The sequence below is a fragment of the Lissotriton vulgaris genome, unplaced genomic scaffold (genome assembly GCF_964263255.1).
Source record: "Lissotriton vulgaris unplaced genomic scaffold, aLisVul1.2 SCAFFOLD_482, whole genome shotgun sequence".
NCBI classification, from domain to species: Eukaryota; Metazoa; Chordata; class Amphibia; order Caudata; family Salamandridae; genus Lissotriton; species Lissotriton vulgaris.
In genome coordinates, this window is record NW_028251556.1 from 633397 (window position 1) to 648527 (window position 15131).

The 15131-nt window shown below is 48.1% G+C and overlaps 1 protein-coding gene across 3 annotated transcripts in view; it reads right to left on the reverse strand.

Moving 5' to 3' along the window:
- The window catches only part of LOC147662848 (E3 ubiquitin-protein ligase TRIM39-like), a 280135-nt gene that overhangs the window by 24181 nt on the left and 240823 nt on the right, over window positions 1–15131 (reverse strand). For 2 of the 3 annotated variants that reach the window (XM_086950856.1, XM_086950854.1), the window contains one exon: window positions 5559–5818. The exons of the other annotated variant lie outside the window; for it this stretch is intronic. The gene's annotated coding sequence lies outside the window, so the exon portion shown is untranslated. Of the gene's footprint in view, window positions 1–5558; window positions 5819–15131 lie in introns of those variants that run through there. 3 annotated transcript variants of the gene reach the window in all.

Here is a 15131-nt window from a genome sequence, read left to right on the forward strand (position 1 = left end):
GCCATTTTAGGCACCTTGGCCTCTTGCCCACTCATTAGAATCACTGGCTTCCCTCCTGCACGCATTTGAGCACCCCCTCCCACTCTCACATGCATGGACCATGAAACCCAGCACTCTGCGCGACCCTGCTATGAAAGGCAACCCTCCTGCTTGACCCAGGCAACCCCCCCATTTCCCTCTTGAAGAAGCATCCTTCGCCTCAGCTGACATAGCCCCCCAGCTGTATCTGACTGCCCCTGTTCTCTCATGCACGGGTCATAAGATCTCTCTCTCTCTGTGCGACTCTGACCCTGCGCGCACCCTGACCCCCTCCTTCTCCCTCACATGGACAAGTCATAAACCTTCTTCTTCTGCAAGACCCTGTCCTTGGGAGTCACGGCCGCGCCTGACCAGCACCTCCTTTCCTTTCATGAATAACCCCTCTGTTAGTAAACCCTCTCTCCGCGATGAACTGTCCACACATGCCCAGGGCCATCGCCTAAGCCAGGAGATACCATTTACTGCCCTTATTGTATGAAGTCACTCCTCTTCAAAGGACCCACTATTGATCCTGGCCTCCCCACCCCCTGGGCTACGATCAGGCGCACACATCCTAATAATCAGCGGAACATCCAGCTGCGTCATTGCTCTCTCTCTCCTATCAGCAGGTCAAGGGTCCCTATTGTGAACACATGTGGGGTAGGATTGACACGAGGATTATGAGGTTATCTTTCCTTCGTTCCACAATGCTGTGACTGTAATGCCAAGTGTTTTGTAATGTATAAAAGGTTGAGTCTCAAGCTCACTTGTTAGAGCACCTCCCGATGGCACCTTGTTTCGTGTCTGAAATGACAGGCTCTCCTCATGAGAATTAAACTCTGTTCTTGATTCCTGCTTCCAGCGCCCGTCTCTTTATTTGGTAACTATTCAGAATGGGAACTAAGAGGCGTCTTGCGCCAGCAGCCTGGGCATCGATGGTAATATGGGCTCCTGTTCCACAACGGTCGAGTGCTTTCATGTTGTGGTGTTCGCAGCTGGCTATTGTATTCACTACTCGATATGTTCCAGGGGTCATTCATTGCATTGCTGATGCTTTATCTCGCTTTACGTGGTTGGAATTCCGACGTTTGGCTCCTGGGGCAGATCTAGAACCGTTAACGATCCCGCAGTACGTATGGGCCTTGGGGGATTGAGAGTCTTACAGTGGGTTGAGCATTCTGGGCTGACACCACCCGTCGGAGCTATTTCCAGGATTAGGGGGAATCTTTGCAGTTCGGTGAGAACAATTTTTCGGTCAGGCATTGGTGGGTTTTTTGTCTGCGGAGCATTTTTGTTTCATTTTTGTTTTGTATTGGTGGACGGAGGCCTCTCCCTCGCGTCAATTTTGAGTACGCTGGCAGGGATCTCTTTTTTATGGGCAGCTTCGGTGGGGGAGGGATCCTGCTGGGGGGGTGCTGGTCATGCAGGTTTTGAACGGTTTGGGTAGTTTGCAGGCCGGTGCCCGGAGGCTGCGGCAGCCGGTGATTTTTTGATTTGCTTCAACTGATGTTAGCCCAGTTGGCTGTCTGCTGTTCTGACGCTTTTGAGTGTCGGAAGTTTCGTTTGGGCTTGGTGTGGTTATTTTTGGGGGCATCCCGTGCTTCTGAGTTGTTGGGTTTGTGCAACAGGGCGGGTATGAATAACAGGTGGAGTGGTGCTGGCACAAGACAGGGTTCGTTTCTGGTTGCGAATGTCTAAAACAGTTCAGTTGGGAGGGGTACGTGGGTTTTTTCTTTGGGCGGAGCGGTTGTCATTTCTTGTTGTCCTGTGGGGGAATGGGAGGCTTTCTGGGCGTCCCCTCCTTTTTCCACTGGGGGTAATTTTTCTGTCCCGCTGATGGCAGTCTGATTGTTGTTTTCGCAGTTGTTGGCTGTTTAGGTGCTATTAGGTCTGGGGCGGGGTCCTTTTCAATTTTGGTGCTCATTCCTTTCTGATTGGGGCGGCGACGGAGGATGACAGGTTGGGGTGGGACTGGTTCCAGATTTGCTGAATTGGGAGTTGCAGGTCGAGATGTTGTGCGAAGTATGTAAGAAAATGACTCGCCTGTGTTTTCCTAACATTGGTTTTTTCTCCTAGGTCTTATAACAAAAAAATAAAATAAATAAATAAATAAATAAAAAGAGCCTGGGTGTGCACCATGGTGATCTGGACGGCGTTGGTGCCACGCTTCCAATGGACTGGGGCGAGGGATTCTGCAGCCATGGAAACGGCGCGGGCAAAATATTGAATCGTTCGATGAAATTGTTTTGTACAGACTTATGCATTTATTAGTTGTCTCACCCTCATTTGCAACTTTCTGAGAAACATTTCTTTTGTGGGGTTGGAGTCCACCTGTCGCAATTGGGTCTTTCTTTTATATTTTGGAATTGCGTGATTTAATAGCTACAGTACTGGATGTGCACTTGTGGTGTTCCCCGAACCCCCCCCCCCTTTTTGTCCTTTCCTTTGGGTGGGGCAGGAAAACTCTAAAGGTTTTCCTGGGTGGCGGTTTCCAATGGGGGGTGGGCAGCCTGGAGCGGGTTGGTCCATCCTCAAAGGGCAGTTAAAGGAAATGAGGGGGTATTCTTCAAGAGTTAGTTGTTTCTGGTTTGGGTTAGGTTAACTTGGTGGGGGGGGGTTACTCCTAGGTAGGGATGCTTAGTCGAGCTGGAAGATTTGGATTTTATTAATTATTAAATAATGTGTTGGAAAGATGTTTGATGTACACACCTGTCTTAAATAAAGTGGCCTTTCTTGCTCTCAAAGAGGTGTGGACAGTGTTTTCTTGCGCGAGGAGGGACCCAGGGAGAGCCGTGCGCGAGCCGGTCTCTCCCTGGGTTTGTTCGCGCGAGGACGACTGGGCGCAGGACAGGTGGTGGTCTTCTTGATTAGGAGGGAAGTTATAAGAGAGGCTAAGGCAGGCGGGAAAGGAACGCGCTAGTGGGAGGTTGGGGAGGAAGGTTCTTTTGCCCCACCCACCCGTCCCCCTTTTTTCTCTAGGTTTTTCCCCATTTTGCAGTATTTTTCGATACTGCTATGGCCTTCTGGCCTTGCCACTTTAGGACAGGTGTCTTGTTCTTTTGTAGGCGGTTTCTAGTGGGGGGTGGGCAGCCTGGAGCGGGTTGGTCCATCCTCAAAGGGCAGTTAAAGGAAATGAGGGGGTATTCTTCAAGAGTTAGTTGTTTCTGGTTTGGGTTGGGTTAACTTGGTGGGGGGGGGTTACTCCTAGGTAGGGATGCTTAGTCGAGCTGGAAGATTTGGATTTTATTAATTATTAAATAATGTGTTGGAAAGATGTTTGATGTACACACCTGTCTTAAATAAAGTTGCCTTTCTTGCTCTCAAAGAGGTGTGGACAGTGTTTTCTTGCGCGAGCGTGCGCAGGAAACAGGGTGGGACCCGGATAGCTGAGGGCTGGCGCTGTTAGCTGCAATGGGTTGTGATGTGGAGACAGAATCAGGCCAGCAGGGGGCATCGGGAGACACCCTCGCCCGCCATTAGGGAGCAGCCTTATATTACGCAGCGAGCCAGAAGGTAATACTTTATTGTATGATTAATTAAAAACTTTACAATTGTATAAAACATGACCACTGGTGAGCATTAGACTGATAAAAACCCATTATACATAAAACCATTAATAGCATAATTCATTAGAGATTTAAAAATATGTTGGGGATAACTGGGTTGACAAGCCAGGGGAGCAGGGGCAGTAGAGATAGGTTTGAATCATGGAACAAAATAAAACAAGCATTGGCATAGCCAATAGGTCTCGCCTTTGGGACCTTATAAGTATTTAGTGATGCAGCACAATATCCTTACTGCAACAACATTAACTGTTGCATGGCTAAACACTTATAAGGTCCCAAAGGCGAGACCTATTGGCTATGCCAATGCTTGTTTAAAGATTGACGTGGATCGACCTGCTTCACCAACAATAATATTTTGCAAAAAGCATGACAAAAAAAGCTTGGCCAGTGCCAAAATGATGGCAGCCAAGCGAGCCTCCTGGCTTTGCCAGCGCTTATTCTAGATTTGTCAGTAGTTTTTGGTTTATCAGGATTGCACTAATCATTATCAGTAGCACAGTCCTAATAAACGAACGACCCCTTTCCCAGGTAAGGCATATTGAGAAGTAATCTGTACCTGCTGGTGGCATCAGCACTCGTTTTAAAAGATACGTTTCTATAAAAGTAAGAAAACCAAAAAACGGTGATGGGAACAAATCTCTGTGGCACAGAATGTTAACAATATCTGCCACTAATACAGCCTGTGTGCACATCAGGCGAGCTTAGAACCCACAGTACATCATCCTCTTATTAGGTTGGAGGACTACAAAGAGATGCTCTCCCTAGTACTACATGCCCTTATTTAAAAGCATAATCTAGTTTTCACACCACCATGTTTGCAAATTGCGATTTACACGATTCCAGATTTCTGAACTCTGACCTCTAACCTGGACTGACCGCTTTTTGTGGCTGTGCTCTGAGAGGGGTGCATGAACTTGGTCGGCCTAAGGACACCAGATAACTCAAAGCCACCCCCCCTCGGGCCTGCTGACCTGTAGCTCCAAACTGTGACCCCCGGCTGATGAGGCATCGCTGGCCACTCCCCACAAAGATGGTAAAAGTGGAACCCACGGGGTGGGGAGTCCAAGGAACTGCACCCTACCCACCCAGACTGGAGATTTCACACCCCACGAAATGTACGCTCCGTGAGAGGGCTGGAGTGAGAGTGTGAGACCTTATCAAGTATAAATAAAATCAACCTATGAGTACAGCTAAAGTAAAACTTTATTATGGGGATAAACAACATATCTAACACTGTATTTTGTGAAAAGAGGGAAACCGATGAAGATAAAAACACTGAGCAGAAATACCCAAATTGGAAACAGTGCTACAAATGGGTAATATCGATTCATGCCTAAGGAAAGCTGTTTAAGTTTTTTTCAAATGTACACAATTACGTTCCTGGTAGATATTACTGCAGGCGGAGAAGGGATTAAGAAAGTCAGTGTCAAGCAATGTGGTGCAGTGCTGTAGAAAACATCAAATTGTCCATAGTAGCTTTAAAAAAAGAAAAACAGTGGTGAGCTTAGATTACCTGAACTAAGTGGGCAGGAGGAGATATAAAGAGGGGTGCAGTGGCATGTGGGCCGTCTGTATCCCCTTATGCCTGTCATGTACTGCTAAACTATGAGTGGGCGGGCCCATTCCTTTGTTTGTTTTAGGGTCAGTGGCACCCTTCCAGCGCCGCTGGGTAGAAGTACACATTTGGTGCAAGAAATTAGTAAACTGCATAGCTTCTCACCTGCTTAACTCTGGGACATACAATGGGATAACTGACTACAACACTGCGGACTGTAATCGTTGTAAAACAAGAGCGCATCCTGGCATCATACCTATTTAATTAACATACCAATGACTAATATAGCGATTTGAGAGCAGTGACAGCACGCACTGCAATGGCATTTAGATCAATCTACTGCAATACTCCAACAATGAAAAATTTCCTAGCGAACGTAACGGAAAGTTTCAATTCTATTAAGGACTCGGAGGCGAGGATTATACCTTCTTTCTCCACTTTATTCACAACAGCGAAGATAGAACAAAAAATACATTTCCCATGAAACCTTGGGAAAAATGTAGTTAAACAAGAAAACCAGCAACACCTGGCAACAGCCAATGGCATACACAGTCCAATGTCCAATCAGGGTCCTGGAAGCCCCTACATAGTCCTTTCACCGTGTCCTCTCTTCCTCTTTCTGAGCGCGTAGACAGCCACCCATTCATTCATTAGGCGTCCTGCTTGTTGGAATCCGAGCCTGAGGACAAGAGGAAACATATTACCAAAGGAAGCACTGAGGAAGCCTCATCCAAAACAGTGCAAGAAGAACCAAGCAAACAGACAAGAAAACATCATAATAAGTATAGAAGCATATTACTTCCTGACATACGGGGAGGGATCTCCTCCAGGAGCCAAGGGCGGTATAATCCTCTCCTCCGAGTCCTTAATAGAATTGAAACTTTCCGTTACGTTAGCTAGGAAATGTTTCATTCTATGTCAGGACTGGAGGCGAGGATTATGCTTGTTCAAAGCTTGCTCACAACCAGGTTGGCCATATTCAAGATCGGTTTGAAAGAAAACCTATTGAACGTGGAATCCGAAGACCAGTCAGCCGCGTTGAGGATATCCTCAAGACGAGCACCGAGACTAAAGGCCTTCGAAGCCATAGCACCCCTCGCGGAGTGGGCTCCAAACTGGCTAAGGTTGATGCCTGCTTCCTGCATCACCCAACGAACCCACCTAGCAATGGTGGGGGAAGAGACCGCTTTAAAGGGTTTTCTCAGAGAAATAAGAACCTGTCTCTCTCCTGGAGGTCGGAATTCCTCTGTGGCTTCTTCATAAGCCTCAAGACAATTCACCACACAAAGTTTTGGAGAGTCCACAAACTGGGGGTAGGAAATAGACCTAGTATGACACTTCGTGCGTCGAAGCAGCGTAAACGTGACTCCCTCCGGAGAAAAAATTCTGCCAGAAATATCCAAAGCCCGCATGTCTGACACTCGCCTACAAGAAATGAGGCACAAGAGCATGGCCAGTTTCTCTGACAGCTCTTTCCTTGAAAGATATCTATTGTGCGGCCAGGACAGGAACCAATTAAGCACCATATTCACATCCCAAAGGGCAGAATAGCGGGGCTCCGGGGGCAATGACAGCCGGAGGCCACGGAGCAAACCGCAAACCAACGGGTGTTCCCCCACTGGCACCCCCACCACTGGGAGATGACCAGAAGAAATGGGCGACCGGAAAGTATTTACAGAACGGTAGGCCAAGCCCTCAGAGGCCAACTGGGCCAAGACATTGACTACATGGACCACGTCTGAACCCAAGGGATCGACACTCCGTCGCAGACACCAACGAGTCCATCGGAGCCAAGCCGATCGATATCTCTTGACAGTGCTGTCCGCCCACGCTTTAGAGATAAGGGACTCAGCTTCTCTCGAAAGGCCAGGGGTTTCCCAGCGACTCCTGAAATCCGCCACGCCACTAGTTTCAGTGAACCTGTGGACACTAAGGGGTGAAGAGAGCCGCTCGGGCTCAGAAGGAGGTAGGGAAAGTGGGGGGGTAGGATTGGAAAATCCCAAGAAAGTTCCAGAAGAACTGGAAACCACACTTGAGACCTCCATAGGGGGGGTGATCAACACCATCTCTGCCACCTGTCTGCAAACCTGCGCTGTCACTCTCGTGATCATCACGAACGGAGGGAACACATATCCCTGTTCCGTTCTCCAATCCTGGAAAAACGCATCCGTCGCCGTCGTGAGAGGGTCCAGTCTCCAACTGAAGAACCGAGGCGTCTGAAAATCCAGCCTGGAGGAAAATAGATCCACTGAGAAAGGACTCCAAAGGTCGCTCAGAGTCTCGAACACTGACCGATCCAGGCGCCAAAGACTAGAGTCCTGGAAGTGGCGCGATTGGTAGTCCGCCTCTGAATTGTCCCGGCCTGGGAGGTACTCCACCGTGACTGAGACCTGATGGTCGAGGCAATACTGCCAAAAGCTTGCAGCCAGATCTGACAGGGCCTTCGACCTCGTGCCCCCCAGATGGTTCACATACCGAACCGCCGAGATATTGTCCATCTTGAGGACCACACAAGACTGTACTAAATCTTTCGTCCAGCACCGCACTGCGAAGGACCCCGCCAGAAGCTCCAAACAGTTTATGTGTAACTTCGGTTCTTCGGGTGACCACAACCCGCCTGTAGAAAGGTCTCCGCAGCGAGCCCCACAACCGAGCCTGCTGGCGTCGGACTCTATAACCATGTCCGGTGCGGACCCGAAGATAGCTCTCCCGCTCCACGCCTCCATATGATCCAACCACCACCGGATCTCGGCCTGAGCATCCGCGGACAAGCTGACTTTGTGAGAGTAGGGATACCCCTTCCGAAGGAAATATCCCTTGAGGCGTTGGAGAGCCCGGTAATGAAGCGGGCCCGGGAAAATAGCCTGAATCGAGGCGGACAAAAGGCCCACCACTCGAGCGAGCTGTCGAAGGGAGATCAGGGGCCTGGCCGGAACACGCCGCAACTCGTGACGAATCTTGGTCACCTTCCTGCTCGGAAGACTGAGTGTGGAAACCGTCGAGTCTATGACGAATCCCAAGAACGTAATGGTCTGTGTCGGCCGCAAAAGCGACTTCTTCTCGTTGATCACAAACCCGAGATCCTGAAGGAGGGACACCGCCATCTGCAAGTGTTCCACAAGGCGGCGCGGGCAGGCCGCCATCAAGAGGAGATCGTCGAGGTAAACGATCATCCTGACACCCCTGGACCTCAGAATCTCTACCGCCGGCTTGAGAACCTTGGTAAAACACCAAGGAGCCGACGAGAGTCCGAAGGGGAGAGAAGTGAACTCGTAAGCCTGAGAGCCCCAGAGGAACTGAAGGAATCGCCGGTGGGGAGGAAAAATCGGAACTACCAGATAGGCGTCCTAGAGGTCCAAGCGGACCATCCAATCGAAAGGCCTGAGGAGGTCCCTGACAAGGTGTATCCCCTCCATTTTGAAATGGCGATAAACGAGCCATTGATTGAAGTCGGAAAGGTTTATCACCGGCCTTTTCCCCCCATCGGTCTTGTCGAAGTATGGAGGAAAGATGTTTGCCGGATACAGGAAACCGGCAAACATCTTTCCTCCAGACTACCAGGCGCACCGGGCCGCTCATGATCGTAACGAAAGGCATTACCCGCCTTCGTGATTAAATACAAGCTTTTTACTTTCCATCTTCACACTTTGGTGCGGACACGCTAATTGCCAACCAAACCCGACCAGGACCGGGTTGGAAGTATCACCGGTCCCCCGAGACCACGATCTTTTACTCCATTACAGCCCTGAAGAGTCAATGGGTTAACTGCCCTTACTGACGAAACACGTGTCGGCTGGTTTCTTTTTCTCTTTGGTGTCTCCTGGACAGGAGGCCCAACTTTTCACCAATTAAAAACTAAAGACGGAAAGAGCATCGTGTGTGACTTTATCCTTGAACGTCTACCATAATTACCTATAACTTTACAATTGTTGTGTGCGCTTGACTGGCTGTTGGACATTCATATCTTAGCATAGATCGCCTCCTAGTGTTGGGTCCGGATGATTGCACCTTGTTGTCCTGGAAGAGGCTTCGAAGTATCACGTGATAGGTGACTCCTCCCCTGGACTACAGTGCGCATGGGCATCCACTCCATCGTCAGATTGTTTTTCGCCATTGTGGCAAAGATGGAGTATAGCAAAGTAGAAGATGTCCATGCAAAGAAAATCCTGCAGCTGCGACCGGCACCGGGGAGGAGGGTGGGCGATATGAATGTCAGCAGCCCTACATGCCAAGAACAGATGCATACTGGTAAGTAGCATTTTCCGTTCGAGGCATGTGGGCTGCTGAATTCATATCTTAGCATAGACTGTATAGCAGTATCTCCTCTAGCGGTGGTCACCTGTCCCAGCTGCAGCAGTTTGAAAAGAGTTTTAAGGACAGCTTGGCCTACAGCAGCTTGCTGCTTTGTTTGCACATTTACACAATAGTGATTAGTGAAAGTGTGTATGGTAGACCATGTAGCTGCTCTACAGATGCCTTCTAGAGGAATGTTTCCTAGGAAAGCCATGGATGCCCCCATTTTAAGCGTAGAGTGTGCTCTTGGGGGAACTGTTACAGTGCGTTTAGCTTTTTGGTAGCATATCTGAATGCATTACTATTCATCAGGCTATTCCTGATTTTGAGATGGGATTACCTTTATGTTGCGGGGAAAAAGCAACAAACAGTTGTTTGGTCTTTCTGAATGATTTAGTCCTGTCAACATAAAAATAACAGAGCTCTTCTTACGTCTAGTGTGTGTAGGGCTCTCTCAGCTACTGACTGCGGGTTTTGCAAGAAAACTGGCAATTTTATGGATTGATTGATATGGAAAGTGGATATGTCCTTTGGCATGAACTTAGGGTTAGTACGGAGTACTACCTTATTTGTATGAATTTGCATGAAAGGTTCTTGAATGGTTAGAGCTTGTAACTCACTTACTCGCCTGAGTGAGGTAATGGCAATTAAAAATGCCACTTTCCATGTTAGGAATTTTAGTTCACATTAATGGAGTGGTTCGAAAGGAGGTCCCATAAGTCAGGTAACTACTATATTTAAGTTCCAGACTGGTGAAGTTGGGTGTTTTGGAGGAATTATCCTTTTAAGCCCTTCCATAAAAGCTTTGATTGGTGGAACTCTGAATAGAGACAGGTGTTGTCTGCTTTGGAGGTATGCTGCTAAAGCAGCAAGATGTAGTCTTACAGAAGAGTATGCTAGATTTCATCTTTGAAGGTGCAGCAGGTAACATATAATGTTTTGGATGGAAGCGTCTAGTGGATTGATTTGGTTATTATTGCAATAGATTACAAATAGTTTCCATTTAGCTGCATAGCATGCTCTAGTAGTTGGGCGTCTTGCCTCTTTGATAACGTTCATACAATTAGGAGGCAAGTTGAGATATCCGAACTCTAAGACTTCAGGAGCCAGATCGCTAGGAGTGAGCCTGAGGTAGCGTGTAAGAAGGTGTCCCGAACAGACTTGGTGAAACTCCATCGTAACCAACAACTGGAGTATGTTATCACCAACTCTGTGCTGGGATCCATAACATTAGACTTTTTGACTCACAAAGATGTTCATCTGATTGGGATCTGGGTGCCTGATTTCTCCATGGTTCCGAGTTAAAAGATGTGGTGAAAGACGCAGTCTTTGATGGGGAACCACTGAGAGTTCTGGGAATGTTGTGTACCATGGCTGTCTTGCCCATGTGGGAGCAACTAGGATCATCGTTAGTGACTGCTGACGTAGTTTGCGTGTCACTAGCGGAATCAGTGGGGCTTGTGAAAAAGCGTACGCAAATCTGCCTGACCAGTTCATCCTCATCGCATTGCCCTGTGACAACGGATGTGGGAACCTGGCGGCAAAGTTCTGGCATTTTGAGTTTTCGTTTGTGGCAAACAGATCTATCTCTGGATGCCCCCATTTGTGGAAGAATGGTTGGAGAACTTGGGGATGAATCTCCCATTCGTATAGCTGTTGGCTGTGTCTGCTTGGCAGATCTGCTATTTGATTGTCTTTCCCTGGTAGATGTTCTGCTAGGAGAAAGATGTTCTTTGGAATTGCCCCCCTCCATATGCTTTGCGCTAGGTGAGAAAGCTGTAGAGAGGGAGTCCATCCCTGTTTCTGGATATAATACATGGCTGTCATGTTGTCCGTCCGGATCAACACATCCTGGTTGTATAAGTAGTTCTGGAATGCTTTTAGTGCTAGAAATACTGCTAGCAACTCTAAGTGGTTGATATGCAGTGTTTTTTGTTTGACTGTCCTGGGCCCTTGGACTGTGTATTGAAGTAGGTGGGCTCCCCAACTCGTCAGTGCTGCGTCCGCTGTTAGTACTACTTGTGGAACCGGCTCTTGAAACAGTCGCCCCTTGGAAAGGTTTTGTGGATTCCACCTTTCAGAGAGTTGTAAGCGCGACTGTCTACCAACACTAGGTCTTTTAGTTGTCCTTGAGCTTGGTTCCACTGCTGTGCGAGGCATTTCTGTAATGGGCGCATTTGAAGTCTGGTATGAGGGACAATGAATATGCAGGAGGCCATCATGCCTATGAGCTGCATGAACACTCGAGCTGGTAAGGAGTGTTGTGGCTGGAACTTTTGAATGAGAGTCTGCATGTTGGCTATCCTGGCTGGATTTGGATATGCCTTTGCTTCTGATGTATCTATTGTAGCTCCCAGATATTGCTGTATGTGGGAGGGCTGTAGATGGGATTTTGGGTAATTTATGGAGAAACCCAAACTGTGCAGCAGTTGGAGTGTTTGAGAGTTATGGCTTGCACATTGCGCGTGCGATTTGGCCTTTATGAGCCAATCGTCGAGGTAAGGAAACACGTGGATGTGTTGCCTCCTGAGGTGTGCGGCCACTACTGCTAGACATTTTGTGAACACTCTTGGGGCTTTAGTTACTCCAAAGGGGAGAACTTTGAACTGATAGTGTTGACCTTCTATCGTGAACCTGAGGTATTTTCTGTGAGCTGGATGTATAGGTATGTGGAAGTATGCATCTTTGAGGTCTAATGTGGCAAGGAAGTCGCCTTGCTGAAGTAACGGGAGTACTTGTTGTAGAGTAATCAATCATATGGAAGTGCTCTGACAGTATATATTGGATCAGAGGTCTGAGGTCGAGTATGGGTCTAAGCGATTCATCTTTTTGGGGGATTAGGAAGTATAGAGAGTATACTCCTGTTCCTTGGTGTTGAAAGTGAACTGGCTCTATGGCCCCCTTTTGTAGCATGGATGTGACCTCTTGTTGCAACAGTGTTATGTGTTCTCTGGACATAGGACGGTGTTTGGGTGGTATGTTGGGTGGAGTAGAAGTGAGTTCCAGGCAATAACCATACTGGATAATTTGTCTCACCCACCTGTCTGTGGTAATTGCGTTCCAGACTGGTAGGAATTGTTTTATTCTGCCTCCGACCGGTGTTAAGTGGTCTGGAGGGAGTGAGATGAAGTCACTGTTTGGTGGCAGTGAAGGCTCTAGTGTTGTTGCCTCCACGACCTCTGCCTTTGTTATTGTTGCCCCTGTAACCTCCTCTGTTGGAGCCTTTATTAAAAGAGCTCTGGGTGTTAGACTTGAATGTATAGGAGGAGCGACGAAAGGAACCTTTATGTTGTTGAAACTGAAGCGCGCCCATTGACTTGGCAGTTTCAGTATCCTTCATTTTGTCTAAAATGGTGTCTACTGCAGGGCCAAACAGGAAATCCTGGTTAACTGGTTGGTTGAGGATGGGAGGATGGTGGATTGCACCTAATTTTTAAAACCAGATATGCGTGGCCATGCATGCCTTCGCAGCAGAACGCTGGTGTTAATGGACCTGGCCGATGTATCGGCTGCGTCAAGCGCACATTTAATGGAAGCATTAGTTATTAATTTGCCTTCCTGTATGAGGTCATTAGCTTGTTCTTTAAAAGGTTCTGGCAAGTGTTGCATTAAACTCTCGAGCTGGTCGTAGTGTGCTCTATCGTAGCGTGCTAGTAGAGTTTGTGTATTTGCAATCCTCCAGGAGTTTGCGGCCTGTGAGGCTACTCTTTTGCCTGAGGCTTCCCGTATTTTTGACTCTTTATCAGGAGGGGGAGCATCTCCTGTTGTCTGTGAGTTTGCCCGTTTACGAGCGTTTGCTACTACTAATGAGTCTAAAGGCAATTGTGATTTGATATAAGTAGGGTCTATAGGGGCTGCTTTATATTTCTTCTCAATTCGTGGATTGAGTACTCGTGCCCTAGCAGGATCTTTAAATATGTCAGGCGCATGTTTTAGGACTCCTTTAAGCATATGAAGTGTCTTGACAGTTTTTTTGAAGTGGGAAAAGTGTTGAATAAAAAGTCCTCTTCTATAGGGTCAGTGTGCATGTCAAATTTGTGATATTTTGCTGCTCTGTTCAGAAGTTGGTTAAACACAATAGTGTCGTCTGTAGGCGACGGTTTTGTAGGATATGGGGAAGAATCAGGGATGGGTTGTGGATCATAAGGATCATTTTGGTCATCCCATGTGTTGTCTTGTGGATCAGGATCCCCTGGTTCATCATAAGTATCTTGAGGATCTTCCCCCATGTTGTCTCCTTCATTATAGTCAGAATATGCAGGAGAGTAAGGTACAGAAAGGCATGTTAGGAAAGAAAGGAGGAGGAGTAAAAGGCCTTGAGGGAGATGTTCCGAAGTCTTTTCTCTTTGGAGGAACAGGGGAAAGATTGTCCAGTTCTAAAGGTCTCTTCTTTCGGTGATAAACCAGAACGTGTCCTGTTTCTGGGTCTATGAATAGTTTTGGTTGTTCCTCAGTCACTGGATCAGGATGGGAGAGTTCTTCCTCGACTGTCCGTGGCTTTGGCTCTGAAGTCTTTGGTTTAGAGACTTGTTTTGGAGTCTTCAGCTCGAGGCCCTTTGTTGGTGTAGCTTTTTTGGGCTCGACCGCCGATTTTGGGTCGGTGACCTTGTTTGGTTCGACGTCTTTTCTTGGTTTTAATGTCTTTTTAGGATTGTCGACCTTTTTAGGCTTGACGACCTGTTTAGGATCGACCGGAGTCTTTGGTTTGATAAGTTTCTTGTCCGAATCAAGGCCTTTTTTCGGGTCGACTGACTTCTTAGTGTGATCCTGTGGTTTGGGATCGACACTCTTTTTAGGCTCGACGGCCTTCTTTGGTTCCGAGGTTTTCTTTGGCGCGACAACCTTCTTTGGTTGGGCGGCATTCAGTTAGACGACCTTTTTCGGTTCGATGCCCTTTGGTCCAACAGCCTTCTTCGACTCGATGACCTTTGGTTGGACACCTCTCTTTGGTTCGACGACCCTCGGGTCGACAACCCTCTTTGGTTTGGCGACCTTTGGCTCGATAACTTTTTTAGGCTCTACACACTTTTTAGGGCTTGGGCCACCGGAAGGCGTGTGTTTGTGCTTCGGAGCCGAGCCGGTAGGCGGGGTCTCTGAAGGAGTGTATCGATCTTGTCTAAGGCCTTCAGGCGATGCTTCGACCGGAGCCTTCGGTGTCGGGATAAGCGGTGTTGGGGGCTGTGTACTCACTGTTTGCCCCGGCGGGATCTGGTCATCGGAGTCCGACTGGTCTTCAATGGTGACTATTTCTAGATCCGAGTCCGCCGCTTCTGGTAGGTCGTGTTTATCATTGAATGTTCTCCGGTTCAGGTGCCGACCTCTGCATCTCTTGCCTGGCAGCCCGTCGATTCCGGATGGTTTTCTTCAAACGGAATTGGGCACACGCTGGGCAATCTTCTTCTTTGTGCTCAGGTAACAAGCACTTGTTGCATACTGTATGTTTGTAAGTATGCGGGAATTTGGAGTGGCATTGTGGGCACCTTTTAAATGGACTCCTTTCCATCGACGGAAGCCGCACGTGGCGTCGATAAGGCCCAGCGGCCCGCGTCGACGACCGGATCGAGAGGGAAAGTTTGATCTGGTCTAGGGGTACCGAGCGAGAACAATACCATCGAGTTAGAGGGCCTTTTGGCCTTAGAAAGTAGTTAGTTTCAGTTCCGAAGTTGGAGTGTAGGAAATAACATCCGAACCCAATGGCG